Raw genomic sequence first — 15,981 nt, 5'->3', positions numbered from 1 at the left:
AAACTCCTTATATCTGCCTTTGCCAACCTGGTGCTCTCCATATGTTTTGGGCTATCCCTGTGATCAGCGCCATCCAGTGTGCTGATTGGCGTTTCAGTCCAAGTTAGGGAAGGCTTGGCCAACGATTTACCCTCGCCCAAGCAGAAAATGAAAGGCAGTTAAAGCTTTAACACCTGAACTCTCTTAAGGTCGTAGGAGCCTGTGTGGGTATGGAAACAATTGTTAGCATAGGCAGAGCACCAAAAGGAAGGGGAGGGAGAGAATAAGAAGAACCCAGGGCAAACCATTTAAAATATATCCCAACTATCAAAGCCATTGATGTCTTGATAGAACCTTACAAATCTCCTAATCGGCAATAAGTAGCAGCTAAGACCTTGGCTTCCCCCACGTGTCTGCAAGTGGAAAAGGACCAAGAGGATAATTTATCCAAGCCCAGGGTAATGAAGTGTTAACCAAAACCAGATGAAGTTATTATTACAACCACAGGCCACAAAACACAAATGGGAGGGGAAAGAAATCCCTCAGGGGTGGGGAGGGGGAAGACTCATTGTTTCATCCGTCTTTTGCTTCATGGATCACCTAAAGGCATTCACCAAAAAAAGGAGAAAAAGAAGAAAATGAGGCAATGCAATTGGCATAAAGTGATTCATTAGCTCTAATGAACAATGCCGATCATATTGTCTCTAAAATATGGTCGAAGGACGTTGATGTATATGTGCCTTAACTCATTCTTCCCAACTTTTATTAGGTACATATGTCTAAGGCAGACACAAATGAAACATTCCACAACTAGGCTCCCAGCCAAAAACTAATTTATTCTTTAATGTGGTAGTGATTACTTGGTGGTTCCTTGAGTAGAGATGACAGGTCCGCGCTAATGGAGTCATACTGTAAGTTAATATAAATCATGACAGAGCAATTAATTACAGAAACCGCTGCAAATCCCTTTGTTAGTTTTCCCCATCACCAGAAGGATTTAATAACGTTCATTTTGCTAAGTTCCAGTGACATTTACAAGTCTTAAACCATTTTTAATCAAATCAATATCACAGCGCTGCTGAATTTAGTTGTGCTACGCTAGCAAGTCCTGGAATGTGTTGATACGAGTGCGCTCCTCGCCTTCTGTTTTGAATGAATCATACCGAATCCACATACTTCCTCTTCATTTGTTTACGCTGGATAATTGGGGTCAAAAAAATGATGGAGATCAGAATGGCAGGAGGGGCAGATATCACTGCCCCTGCATAGGAACAATTTAGCATACAATGCTCTACACGGACAACATCATGGCAGTTCTTTACTTTCAATCTATAGGGCAGGCTTCACTACAGATGTTTTGGACTACAGATGTCAGAACCACCATTGATCTCAATTGATCTTGGGGCAGGGTACATATCACAGAGAGCAACAATTCAGCAAATGCCTAACTTCCCAAAAACTAGGTTGATATTGTCTGGCTGGTAGCGTTTCTCTTGGGTATCAACTAGGGGCCCATATCACAACCTGAATCTTTTGATTTGGGGTGGTGGAGATTGAACTCTAGACCTTCTGCATAGAAATCATGTGCTCTACTCCTACCCCAAAAAACAACAACCAATCAACCATACTTTGGAGCTCCATGCTCCATGTAACCAGCAATCTCAATAAATTTCACCAGCACCCAAGGTAAAATTACACATTATAAGAAAGAAAGGCCTGTTGCACAAAATGGCAGCTCTCTGTCACATTCCTTGCTGTGAAACAGCCCATGCAACTTATTCTGTAACCTGACATCATCACGTTGCTCAGTTTTTGCATTCTGCTCCAATTCTACCCCAGTTCTTTGGACATTCAGTGCCCAGTGTCAACTCTACTAAGAAGGCAAGTTGCATGTATATCCATATGTGGATTAAATAATATTTAATTTTACAAAGTAGATTTAAAAGGTTTTTATTGCAAGAGCCCCACTTAACAAAATTGCTCCTTTCTCTTATAGAGGATATGGTGGCCAAGTGACTGAGGCTCCTACCTCTATTCCTGGAGGATGATGAGTCCTGGCTCTACAACACCAAATAACAGCATTTAATCAACCTGGCTCATTAGACTGCAAAAATCAAAAGTGTTTGGATGCAACATGTCCTACAGCACTTTCTTGCAAGACAGTCCATGAAATTGGCATGGCTCAACTACGCTAGCCATTGTGTGAGAAACATTTTAATTCAACTTTGGACTTTCCTCTGATTGAAGGAGGCAGAGGTTCTTTTGAAGCCAAGTTGGGTAGGAGGAGGACAAAGCCTCTTCTCTCTCAGGATGAAATGCCTTTGATATGCGGACTTGTTTCTATCAACACATGGATTTCTGAGCTCTTTGATGACATGGTTTCATGTCCCTGGGATATCTCATTTCACAGGGCTAAACAATAAAGAAAATGTAAAGCAACACAACAAAAAAGGATGAGCAGCTCTTGCAACAGTTGTTTTGCGTCTCTCCAAACAACAGAAACAACAACAACAACTTGAAGGGCCGTGGCACTGTATTTTATTTAGAACTCTTCCTCTCCACCACCCCACTCCTCCATACTGACAATATCCATATTTGCAACAATAACTTTCAGATCTCCACAATCCCCAAGGGACCCACCACCGGTCATGGAATAAAACTACCAAGCGCATGAGCAATGAATCATGAAAGAGACATGGAAGAAAGTCTTCAAAGGCATTGCTAGCTCTGAGGTCCAAGGGCTTTGGAGACCTTGTGTCATGCCCCTCCTGCTTCATCTTGCTGGTTTATTCATTCATTTGTGTGCAACTCAACAATAACAACAACAACAATGTTGCCTCTAGTGCTCACATACACGTGCCGTCTAGCATGCATGGGGTGAAAGAGCCGGTAAGTATATTTTGGACAAAGAGAAGGACTTCTGCCTTTGTGAGAGCACAAGGCTGAGGCCGTTTACACACGAGGAATTCCGCCAACTATCTATCTACCCAACCTTAACTCACAACAGGCTTGAGGTGGTGTGCAAAATTAAACATGTAATGCATTAATAAAAAACAGAATGTAATAAAATAAGCAGAGAACAAGAAGGAAATGAATAGATCAGATATTGGAAGGGAGCACCAGCAAAGGTCTGGGTGCAAAGGTAAGTCTTAGGGAGGTACTGAAAGATGAAGTGAAGATCAGGGAAGATGCCAGCCTCAATTTAACAGGAAGGTGTTGTGATAAGAATTTTAAAGTCTTAGATATATAATAAATGTTCATAAATGTACCAACCAAGCACGTACATAGATCAGCACAGGAAGACCGACCTGAAACCATTTTTGATTCCCAAACTGAGCAAATGTTTTCTCTGCAAGGTCAAAGGAAAACGGAAAAGCCTCCCCCTTGTCTCTTTCCTCACAAATCCTGTCTTAAGGGCACATTTAAGATATGAATAAGGTGTGAGTCTGTGACCTGGCTCAGGAACTACTGTATTTTTCACCCTATAGGACGCACTTTTTCCCCTCCAAAAATGAAGGGGAAATGTGTGTGTGTCCTATGGGGCGAATGCAGGCTTTCGCTGAAGCCTGGAGAGCGAGAGGGGTCGGTGCGCACCGACCCCTCTCCCTCTCCAGGCTTCAGGAAGCTATCCTCAAGCCGTGGGAGCCCACAGGAGTTCCCCCGGGCTCCCACGGCTTGGGCAGAGCTGCCTCTTATCCCGAAGCCCCGGCGCGCTGAGCAGTCACGCCAGGGCTTCGGGTAGCTCTGCGCAAGCTGCGGGAGAGCTCCCCCGGCTTGCGCAGCGCTGCCTCTCATCCTGAAGCCCCGGCGTGCTCAGCAGTTGTGCCGGGGCTTCGGGTAGCTCTGCGCAAGCTGCGGGAGAGCTCCCCCGGCTTGCGCAGCACTGCCTCTCATCCCGAAGCCCCGGCATGCTCAGCAGTTGTGCCGGGGCTTCGGGTAGCTCTGTGCAAGCCGCGGGAGGGCTCCCACGGCTTGCAGAGAGCAGCCTGTTCTGGGGGCTGGGGTCGGGGGAAGCTCGGGCTTCCCCCGCCCCAGCCTTGCACCTTGGGGGGGGGGGAAATTTCTTTATTTCCCCTCCCAAAAACTAGGTGCGCCTTGTGGGCCGGTGCGCCCTATGGGGCGAAAAATACGGTAAGTATTTATCATTACAAAAGACTGGCCAGGCTCCCCAGGCAATCCAATCAAGTGACCATTAAACAGGTAACCTGGCAGACAGGAGGTAAACAACGCACTCAGATTTCTGCTGTATACCGCCTTTCTGTAATGTAGGTATGATATTTCTGGGGGTGGTCTTGGACTCCATGGAGGGAATTTAAAATGTCTATATAAGGGTGGACACACCTTTGTTCTGGGTTCCTCCTCCCTCCTGTGTGTGGCGAGTGAGGACCCTGTTGCAACAGATCAATAAAGATCAAGCTTACTAGCTGCTTTGCTTCTGAATATTCTCTGGTTGCCTCTGTTATTTACTCCTACTAATAGGGAACCTACGGAAGGTTGAATACCGCATAAGGGGAAAAGGGCAGATTTTTGTTGACAACAGAGTCTTCCCATGTGGGGTGGCACACAACAGAAATGTCTCGCCTTCTGGACCCAGCTAATTATAGGACCCGAGTGCAACAACACTTGCCTTCCAAGGCATTGTGCTTCTGAGATCATAAACCATCATGACGAGCTGACAGCCTTAACCTGGATCTGCAGTCTTTTAAAGTCACCCAAGATGATGGTCATCACTACAGCGTGTGGGAGTGAATTCTGAAGTTCAGCTATGTTCTTTGGGTTGTGTCCAGTTAGGTTTAACTCAGAGAAGACGCATAAAAAGGCCATATCCATTATTTTTCGGTGGGTCTACTCTGAGAAATGCTGGATACACCCTTGTACGGAGAAGTGATTACCCCTGTCACGTCTGCCCACCTTTAGTCACATTTTCTCTAAACTTAACAGCCCCAAATGTTGCAAGCTTATCTCATAGGGGAGTCGCTCCGTCCCCTTGATAAGTTTGCTTGCCCTTTTCCAGCTCTGCAAACCCTTTCTGAGGCAAGGTAGCCGGATGGGCTAAGAGGTCTTCAAGTTCAGAGCACAGTAAGCAAGTCATATATTCAAACATCACACCGGGAAGGGGAGGGAAAGCACTTCGTTCAAAACACAGCTAGGCTGGAGGCTCCGACCGATTTGGGATCCTGCTTGCATAATCATTCTCAAAATAATAAGGCTCTAATTAGGCTGTTTGAATGTTTACATACATAAGATTCACTACAGGGGAGGCGGGAAGCACAACACAATGGTCTTTGCTTTGCACAGGATTTTTTATTTCGTGTGTTTTTTTATTTCTTTTCGTGAAGAGCGGATGGGTCTTTACTGGCAGGGATTCTCAAAATGACCTCGGTTAAAACTGGATTTGCTGTTGGTGCATTGCCCAGAAGGAGTATTAAATGTGGGGTTGTGGGGAACAGACAGATGAGATCTAGAGTTTCATGTATGTATCTGTATTAACAGGTTTGTGTGTGTGTTTGCTAATAATAATAATAATAATAATAATAATAAATTTTATTTATACCCCACCCTCCCTGGCCAGAGGCGGCTAACATGAGTAAAATCACAGTAAAAACATAATAAGGGGGGGAAACCAGTTTAAAATACAGGTTAAAATGCAATTTAAAATGCAGCCTCATTTTAAAAGTAGCCCATAGATCAAAACTATAAGGGGAGGGAAACATAAAGGTCAGACTGAGTCCAAGCCAAAGGCGAGGCGGAACAGCTCCATCTTGCAGGCCCTGCGGAAAGATGTCAAGTCCCGCAGGGCCCTAGTCTCTTGTGACAGAGCGTTCCACCAAGTCAGGGCCGGTACTGAAAAGGCCCTGGCCCTAGTTGAGACCAATCTAACCACTTTGCGACCTGGGACCTCCAAAATGTTGTGATTTGTGGACCTTAAGGTCCTCCGCGGGGCATACCAGGAGAGGTGGTCCCGTAGGTACGTGGGTCCTAGGCCGCATAGGGATTTAAAGGTCAAAACCAGCACCTTAAACCTGACACACAAATACAAAAACTGGAAAGAAAAGCAAGCCAGGGCAGTGCGCATGGAGGTCCTGGACTGCCCAGACAACAAGACACCGCCCCACCTCAGTTTCGTTGATGTGATCCAAAGGAAGTACAGCAATCTATTTGGCACCAGCTTGGCTGCAGGAGTAGGGATGCGGGTGGCACTGCGGTCTAAACCACAGAGCCTACGGCTTGCCGATCAGAAGGTCGGCAGTTCGAATCCCCGTGACGGGGTGAGCTCCCGTTGTTCGGTCTCTGCTCCTGCCAACCTAGCAGTTTGAAAGCACGTCCAAGTGCAAGTAGATAAATAGGTACCTCTCCAGCGGGAAGGTATATGGCGTTTCCATGCACTGCTCTGGTTTTGCCAGAAGCGGCTTAGTCATGCTGGCCACATGACCCGGAAGCTGTCTGTGGACAAACGCCGGCTCCCTCGGCCTATAGAGCGAGATGAGCGCCGCAACCCCAGAGTCGTCCGTGACTGGACATAATGGTCAGGGGTACATTTACCTTTACCTTTTAGCTGCAGGAGTTGCTGGAAGGAGGCGGACAAGGGGCCATCCAACTGTCTAAGGGACTGCACGCTGGATTTGTGTCGGGTTTTCTCCTCCTAAATATATCCCACAAGGGAGAGGAGGTTTAGTATTACAGTTTTCCTTTTCCTACATGGGCTCCTGTCCCAGGAAGATGAGCCCCGTCTGCCCACAGCATGCGCAGAAACTGCCTTATTGACTATTGGATCCACTTCTAGTCCCGTCTGCTCAATCTGCCAGATTCCCTAACTCACCAAGGATTTGAGACCCATCGTCTACCCTCACCTGGTTTAGCTGGCCAGTCGAAGCCGTTCCTGAGGTGCGGTCACTGTCGCATGCTGCTGTGCCACTTATAAGGTATATGACCAGTTTAAAATTATTTAATTGACTGCCCCTCCTATCGTTTTCGGCACTGTGGTGGGTGACATATTTTCATTTCTGTAGCAAGGCAGAACAGACCACTGACCTGAATGCAGCCAAATTCCCTTCACACCTAAATGGGGAGTTTTACAGCTCAGTCCTATGCATGTCTACTCAGGAGAAAACCCTTCCAAGTTCAGTGGGACTTACTCCCAGGTAAACGGGAATAGGATTGCAGCCTGAGAACAGTTCTGTGCAATCAGTCCAGCTGGCAGGACACTCCACTCTGCGCCATCTCCCAGGGGGTGGGAAGTTAATATACATAAGTCAAACCCTGTTTCAACACCTTACCGGTAAGTTTCCCCCCTACTTAATAATATGTTTCGTGTCTGAATGAGTTGATTTAAAACAAGCCTTTATATCTTAACCTGGAATGTCTTTACATTCCCCCCGTCCTCTCTCTCTTTTTCCCCCTCTTTCTTTTTTCTTAATTCAAATTACACTGGGCATTAGAAGGCGCCAGAGAATTCAAGGATCCCAGAGGAGGGTTTGATTAAAATTGGAGGTTTTTTTATTTTAAAAAAAATTATGATCAGAGCAATAATTTCCTCTGCTCTTCATGCACTCCCCACGTCCATGCATTCTAGCATTACAGGAGTCTCATTAATAGATAGGTTGGCCCAGTTTGTCATCTGTTTCATTATGCAAAATATATACGTTTCATTGACAGTTCCTGTGGAGGAGGAAAATCAGTTACCTTCAGCAGAATATAATGATTTCTTTGGGTTTCTTCTCAACCCCCTGAATGTCTCCAGCCCCTAAAATCTCAACTGGTGGTAGAATACCAGGAGAACCCTGATGTGTGCCAATTTTAACATAATGATCTTTATGTTCGCATTGAAATGCGAATCGTTAACAGTTCAGAAAGCTGACCACCGGGCAAACTGAACGGTTGACCTGTAAGGAAAAGAAAATAGCTTCAAAAGCTCTCTGAACATCATTAAAAGAGTTGTTTGACGTGGAAATTAAAGTCGGTACTCCTTAAATGGAGCCTTCATTCCAGTCTCTCTCTGGCTCTATTGACGCCTGTGAATTAAGAACCAAAAAGTTTTGCCGTACGGCTCTCATCTTTTTGACTAAAACTAAAAACAGAGCTTTCCCAGTTTGGCAAATGGATTAGTGGAGCACGGGAGCCATCCACGGTTGCCATATGTTCTCTTTTTCCAGGACACGTCCTCTTTTTCATGAGTAGAGTCGTCACAGTGATCCATAGTTAAAAGTAGAAGTGGGCAAATGTGTCCTCTTTTTTTGCTCTTCAAAATATGGCAACCCTGCTAACCAGAGAATTTAGCTGGAGTAGTAAATGTGGTGTCCTCCAGCTGCTGTTAGACCTCACCGTTGGCCATGTTGTTTGGGGCTGATGGGAGTTGGAGTCCAGCCACATCTGGAGGACACCAAACTGGCAATCCTTGGGCTAGAAAACAGTCCAGAGAATCCAAGAATTTTGAAGAACAGCCATGGGCATGCAGCCAGACATTTTTGTGGCAGCAGGAGGGGCTGAAGATATAAGGGGAGTCGGGGAATTTGAAGTCGGTGCAAAACAACAAAGAAAAATTGTGTTTAAGAAAAGTTGTGTTGGAAGTTATTCACACCACGTTCATTGCTTGTATTGCTCAGCTCAGAACTTTGTGTTTCTGTCCTGCTGGATCAGGACTGGCCCTACCATTGGGCAGCATGATGTAGCTACCTCAGGCAGCAGATTCTCTTAAAATTCCCCTGCTCAATCCACTGAACCATCATGGTTCCATTTGCCTGAGCAGGCGAATATCAAGAGGCTGCACACACACACACAAACACACAAGCTTAGAGAAAGGAAGGACGGGCATCACAATGACTTTGCACAATGATCATTACACACCCACACACAAACATACAAGCAGTCAAAATAAAAAAAATCCTTCCAGTAGCACCTTTAAGACCAACTAAGTTAGTTCTTGGTATGAGCTTTCGTGTGCAAGCACACTTCTTCAGATGATGAAGAAGTTCAGATGTTTGTGGGTGTAATCATCAAATCCAGCCTGGCTGTATGAAGATGTCTGGCTTCACAACACTGTCATTTTAGGAGATTACCGTATTTTTCACTCCATAAGGCACACCTGACCATAAGGCACACCTACTTGGGGGGGGGGGGTTTCAAGGAAAAAAATGCGGCTCTTGGGGGCTTTTGCGGGAGGTGGGGGAAGAGAGAGAGCCTCGCTCTGTCCCTTCCCCCACCTCCCGCAAAAGCCAGGGATAGCCGTGCGAAGCCTCCGCAGGGCAGCGGGATGAAGGCTCCCCACTGCCCTGCGGAGGCTTTGTGGGCTACCCCAGAGCTGCTCAGGAGCTTGTGGGGCTGGCAGGGGAAGCCCATAAGACACACAGACATTTCCCCTTAGATTTTAAGAGGGGGAAAGTGTGTCTTATGGAGCAAAAAATACGGTAGATGGGATCTGCAACAAAAAGCAGCATGTTGGGAGTGTTCCTGTCCAGAATCCCAGCCAGTCACCCAGCCATGCCCTCTTTCCGGGCATTCTATTCCATTTTCCATCCCTCCTGGTTTTCTGTCCCCTCCCCTCCTGCTCTCCAACAGCCAATCAGAATTCTAAGGCCACAGACCCTGCTCAGTCCATATTGGACCACGCTTCCAGAGATCTTTTGTACTTCTGCAAACCTGAAACAGCCTCCTACGTGCCGGTGGTGCAGTTTTGGTAACTTAAGGATCCATAGTTGGGAAACCTGAGCTCATTATTAGTATATATACTTATTCTCCAGCTTGGATGCCACCTATAGGCAATAAACTCACTTCATTTTACTCTTTGATAGAACTTTTCTCACTGAACCAGTTTATCTGTTCCTGCCCCATGAAACATTGTACAGTGGAACCTTGGCTCCCGTACGCCTTGGGAGCTGAACATTCCTGCTCCCGAACAAATGAAAACCAGAAGGAATTGGTCCGGTTTTCAAACATTCTTTGGAAGCCGAACGCCCAGCGCAGCTTCTGCGGCTTCTGATTGGCTGCAGGAAGCTGCTGCAGCCAATCAGAAGCCTTGCCTTGGTTCCCGAACTATTTCAGGAATCAAACAGACTCCCAGAACTGATTAAGCTTAGGAACCAAGGTTCCACTGTACCAGCCTAAACTATATTTATCGAGGTGCGGCATATACACGTTACTACGATTTCAGGTGAAATATCTCCCTCCATATACTACTGAGCTTATCACTGATAGGAAACCCCTTTTCATTTATTTATTTTTTTACTTAATGCATTTTACACAAAAGTCATAAAGGATCACTTTAAAATAGCCAGCCATTCAGACAAAGTGCAATTAAATCCAGGAACATGATCACAACAACCAAAAAGATCCTTGCCTGTTCTGATTAGGAATTCTCTCTGCTGACAAACACAGGTGTTTACTGAACATTACCAAAATTATACCTCGTTTTTTTAAAAAACAACAACATCCCCTTTTATTAAAACAAAACAAGACAGATGACTATACATACACTAATGTATACACTAATGCATATTAGCATACCTGCCTTTTTTTTTCCCTCCCAAAGAGCAATTACTCAGAAGTAAATTCAATTAAAATAATTTGTCCTTACCTTCAAGCCAGCTTGCTTTACTGCCTAGGTTTCCTCTTGTCTGTGCTGAAAACAAAACAATTAAACAAGTCATTCTAAAAGTTGGATCCAGGCACTGTTGCAATCAGAAGAGTTGAGGCGGTTACAAGTTTCTAGTACTCGTGACTGCAGATTCAAACTTCAAAAAATGAGTACAGACAATGGTGGAAGATTGTAAGCAAGGAAACCAGGGAAGTGCAACTCAGTTTCATTTGGATTTTCAACTTATGCAATTCATAATTGCTTTATCCTTCAAGGTGTTGTGGAAGGGGCCTTTCTCACACTGCATTAAGCTAATTCAAACCTTGGTTTAGTGCAGGCATCCCCAACCTTCGGCCCTCCAGATGTTGTGGACTACAATTCCTATTGGCAAAACCTGTTGGTGTTTCGCAACTTTCCGACTAGTTGCAGGACCTTAGCCAGACCTAGCAGAGTAAACGCAGAATCCACGGAAGCAATTGGCAACTTGGCTGCAGACAGGATAGAGGAAGCAGGAACCAGGAACTTGTAGTTAGGTGTTTATTATATACAGTGGATTATTTACAAGAACAGAACACGGATCTTTTGCTAGCCCTCTCTGACACAACTGCTACACTGACACAGAACTCTGAACACCAAACTCCTGAACACTGAACTCACGAACTAACACATTCCAGTTAGTAGGCCATTAATTATCACTCCCTTGAGAGAGCTTGACCAATCAGGGAGCTGCCTCCATGTCTCTGTTATCACCAGGCAGACTTACTCCTTCAGATTGACTTCTGGCTGTCTGCCAAACCTTAATTGACTCTGTGTGAGTAGCTGCATGTACACAGTTTCCCAACAATTCCCATCATCCCTAACCACTGGTCCTGTTAGCTAGGGATCATGGGAGTTGTAGGCCAAAACATCTGGAGGGCCGCAGGTTGGGGGTGCCTGATTTAGTGGCTCATTTGAACTGGGACTATTGCTTCAGCTTTCTCCTTGCTAGTCACAAGGTTTGTTTTCTGCAATCATTACAACCTCCCTAGAAGACAGCCCTTTATTATTACCTCCGCATTGCAGATTGGAGGTATGGTGAAACTGACTCACCTGGTGACCACTTGATAAAATAAAGCCATTTGAAAAGGCAGCTTTTTGGATTACACTTTACTCTCTTTCTTACTAAGCTACACCGGAATATGCAAACTATTTTAATTGCATTCACAGCAGGAAAATTAGCTGCACCCATCAACTCATGCCAGCTTTCCAAAACTCTAACTCGACTAAAGAATCAACAGGTAAATAAGGTCTTATTTAGAAAGATTTGAATGCAGACTTTAAGAAAAGCACAAGTAAGTTTAGATGCGGCTGTGATTGTTCATGCTGGTTTTAAATGCAGTGTGCAATAAGTGTCGTGTGCATAAGTGGGCCTGGAAACTAAGGAGCCGTTAATTGCCACATGAGCTCAATAGCAAATTAAGGCCCCACCTGCACTATAAAGCAGTATTATACCGCTTTAAATAGTCATGGCTTCCCCCAAAGAAGCATGGGAACTGTAGTTTGCTAAGGGTGCTGAGAGTTGTTAGGAGACCCCATTACCTTCACAGAACTACAATTCCCAGAGTTCCCTTGGAAGAAGGATCAACTACTAAACCACTCAGGAAATTGCAGTTCTGCCCAGGAAATAGGTGTCTTCTAAAGAAGAAGAAGAGGAGGAGTCTGGATTTAATATCCCGCCTTATCACTACCCGAAGGCGTCTCAAAGCGGCTAACATTCTCCTTGTCCCTTCCTCCCCCACATCAAGCACTCTGTGAGGTGAGTGGGGCTGAGAGACTTCAGAGAAGTGTGACTAGCCCAAGGTCACCCAGCAGCTGCATATGGAAGAGCAGGGAAGCGAACCCGGTTCACCAGATTACGAGTCCACTACTCTTAACCACTACACCACACTGGGTCTCAGAATGTAAGACACTAAGAGCCCTTAACAAACTACACTTCCCAGGATCCTTTTGGGGAAGCCATGAGTGTTTAAAGTGGTATGATGCTGCTTTGAATGTATGGTGCAGATAGTGCCTAATTTTATATCCTAAGTAACAGATTGTTTCCCTCAAGTTGCACTGAATTATTTTGTTTCTGGGTGTAATGCCGACCACCAAATTTCCCACGCTGGTTACCAGAAAACCAAACAAGCCTAAATTAAATCAAAGAATGAGTCGCCATTATTGGCCAATTCAGCCATAGAACATTTCCAATTTAACACTTGGAAAACTGGAACGCAATCGCAGAATTTTTGCATTGTAGGGTACACTGGAGACCATCTAGCCCAACCCCTGCTCCACTCAGAACCTACAACACAGAATCTACAACTCCAGCTTCCCTGACAGCTCTCTGCACAGTTTCTGCTTAAATGTTGTCAGCATAAAAGATCCCGCCACCTCCCAAGGCAGGCTAGTCCACTGTCAAACCGCCCTTCCAATTAGAAATATTGACAGCTGATCTCTGCTGTCCTACAAGTTCCACCTATTAGTTCTAACCCAGCTCTCTGGATCAACAGAAATCAAGGCTGCTCCCAGATTTGCACATGACAGATATTTGAAGACAGAAGTCAGGTTTGTGACTGCTGCTTGCCTGCTAACCTTGCAGCATAGGAAACTATTGTAAAAAGGTAAAGGTAAAGGACCCCTGACCATTAGGTCAAGTCGTGACCGACTCTGGGGTTGCGGCGCTCATCTCGCTTTATTGGCCGAGGGAGCCGGCGTACAGCTTCCGGGTCATATGGCCAGCATGACTAAGCTGCTTCTGATGAACCAGAGCAGCGCACGGAAACGCCGTTTACCTTCCCACCGGAGTGGTACCTATTTATCTACTTGCACTTTGACGTGCTTTCGAATTGCTAGGTTGGCAGGAGCAGGGACTGAGCAACAGGAGCTCACCCCGTTGCGGGGATTTTAACTGCCGACCTTCTGATCAGAAAGTCCTAGGCTCTGTGGTTTAACCCACAGCACCACCCGCATCCCTTGGAAACTGCTGTACAGACCACCAATCCAGACCACCAATCCATCCAACTCAATATTGTCAACACTGACCGGCAGTAAATCTCCAGGGCTGAACTTAACTTGAAAGCTAAAGCACATGGAATTATTTATCCAGCCAGTAAAACCAGACTTTCTACTCTGCTGGATTTTTTCCCCCTCATGCATTTCCCAGCAGTATATAACACATATACTTGTACACACATATCCCATTTCTGACAGCTGAAGATTTCTTTATACTCTTACAAAGATAATAAAAGTCTCATTAATTATCCAGCGATGTACAGTTTTTCTTTTGGCTATGGAACTAGCCAGAAGAAAAGACTGAGGCAAAACAGACGTGAAAATGAAGGCGTTCTTATGAAAGGGGTGGGGGAGAGAGAGGAGGAGGAGGAGGAGGAGAAAGTACAGGTTTCGGAAGGAAACAAACACAGCTAATTATGTTGGGCATCTTAAGCCAGAAAAACATCTGAGGTGGAGAGCAAAGGAACAGAACGTAAGGGGGAAGGCGAACGCCATCTTGGAAATACCCTGCCAGCAAACGCCAAAGGGAATCGAGCTACAGCCAGCTTGGCTGAAGGCCCAGCGCCATCTGTGAAATATTTTACGCAGTGTGAAATGGGGAGCCAAAGTTAAAAAACACTTTTCTTCAGTGTCTCCATGACAGAGGTGAGATGGGAGAAAGAAGCTCTTCTGCAGGCAGGGTGTAGTCTGGTAGCTGAAAGTGTAAGCTGAGGAAAGCCCGGTTCAAGAGGTACCTCGGCCATTAACTCACCAGGTGGCCTCAGGATAGCCACTGTGCTCAACCCAAGCTCTCCATCCACAAGAAGGAGAAGATAACATCAGCCTGTGTGCTGGTCCTGGGGGAGGTTTACCGCACAGTGTGGTCTAAGTCCGGTCCTAGGTCAAAGGTAAGGAGGCTGTCCGTCAGGGGTGAAGAGAGGTCCAAAGCGAGGAGTCAGGCATGGTCAGGAACTCAGGAGAGCAGGTCAGGGTGCCGGCAGGAACAGGTTACCAACAACGTTGCTCCCGCAACCTGGGACTGGGCAGGCTGGCCTTTATCTCCTCCGAGGCATAGGGCGGCCCCGGTCCACAGGTGCCTCGCCTCCCCTGGCCTGGAGGCGAGCACTCCTCCTGAGAGAACTTAGTTCCCTCTGCCTCTCTGCCCTGAGCCTCTGCAGCTCAGGAGAGGCTGGAGGGTTACTGGACCCAGAGGCAACCTCACCTTCCCCTGACAGGGCTGGGAGAGGAGCACCTGCAGGCAATGGGTCCTTGATCACCTCCGGAGCCAGAGCGGATTCAGCTGGTGTCTGCTCCTGAGGATCCGGCACAGGTGAGAGCCCTTCAGATTCAAGCCCCTGCCCCGGCTCAGCCAGCCCTGGAGGCGGGGACTCCTGTGCAGGCTGGGATTCCTCAGGTTCAGCCTCTGAATCAGATTCCCAGGCCATCACAGCCTGTCTCTATGGCTGGAATAAAGATTAGTGAGATAAATTTGAAGCCCTTGGAATTTAAGGTGAGCTGAAATTCCCTGCACACACACCTTGTCCAGGTCAATTTGGAGAACACAAAATTTATTTATTTTTTAAAATAATATTTATTAAAATTTCAAAAAAAAGAAAAATCACATTAATGAGAAAATTAACAATAAAAAAGAAAAATACAAAATACAAAGAAGAAAAAACAGTTAAAAACAATTCCATCTTTTCATCACTTCTTTTACATTTACTTGTTTCCCGGACCTCCTCATACCTCCCTCTTTTGTATTCCAATTCAATTTGTTAATCCAGCAATTCCTTTCCCTCCTTTTTAATCCTAATCTTTAATCTTGATATATTATAACATTAAATTTTTACATATTAGAAACCAATTTTTCCATATTCTTTTATACCAGTACAGCTAGAAACCACTTAACTTCAATCCAACATCATTCTAACATTCATTAATTTTGCAATATTTCTGTAAATAGTCTTTAAATTTCTTCCAATCTTCTTCCACCAACTCTTCTCCCTGGTCTCGGATTCTACCAGTCATTTCCGCCAACTCCATGTAGTCCATCAATTTCATCTGCCATTCCTCCAGTGTGGGTAAGTCTTGTGTCTTCCAATGCTTTGCAATAAGTATTCTTGCTGCTGTTGTTGCATACATAAAGAAAGTTCTATCCTTCTTTGGCACCAATTGGCCAACCATGCCCAGGAGAAAGGCCTCTGGTTTCTTCAAGAAGGTATATTTAAATACCTTTTTTAGTTCATTATAAATCATCTCCCAGAAAGCCTTAATCCTTGGGCACGTCCACCAAAGGTGAAAGAATGTACCTTCAGTTTCTTTACATTTCCAACATTTATTATCAGGGACATGGTAGATTTTTGCAAGCTTGACTGGGGTTATGTACCACCTGTATATCATTTTCATAATATTCTCTCTTA

General features: G+C 45.4%; 1 long non-coding RNA gene across 1 annotated transcript; it reads right to left on the bottom strand.

Annotated features, from left to right (window-relative positions):
- Positions 1-987: 987 nt before the first annotated feature.
- LOC308486529 lies at positions 988-14,420 on the bottom strand. The gene is made up of 3 exons (XR_013991130.1): positions 14,334-14,420; positions 10,550-10,594; positions 988-1,175 (listed from the first exon to the last, which is right to left on the bottom strand). It is a non-coding gene; the product is annotated as an uncharacterized lncRNA (long non-coding RNA).
- Positions 14,421-15,981: the final 1,561 nt, after the last annotated feature.

The sequence above is a fragment of the Podarcis pityusensis genome, assembly GCF_964106645.2.
Source record: "Podarcis pityusensis genome assembly, chromosome: 10".
In the NCBI taxonomy this organism is placed as follows: domain Eukaryota; kingdom Metazoa; phylum Chordata; class Lepidosauria; order Squamata; family Lacertidae; genus Podarcis; species Podarcis pityusensis.
This window is presented reverse-complemented; position numbering and strand designations above follow the sequence as displayed.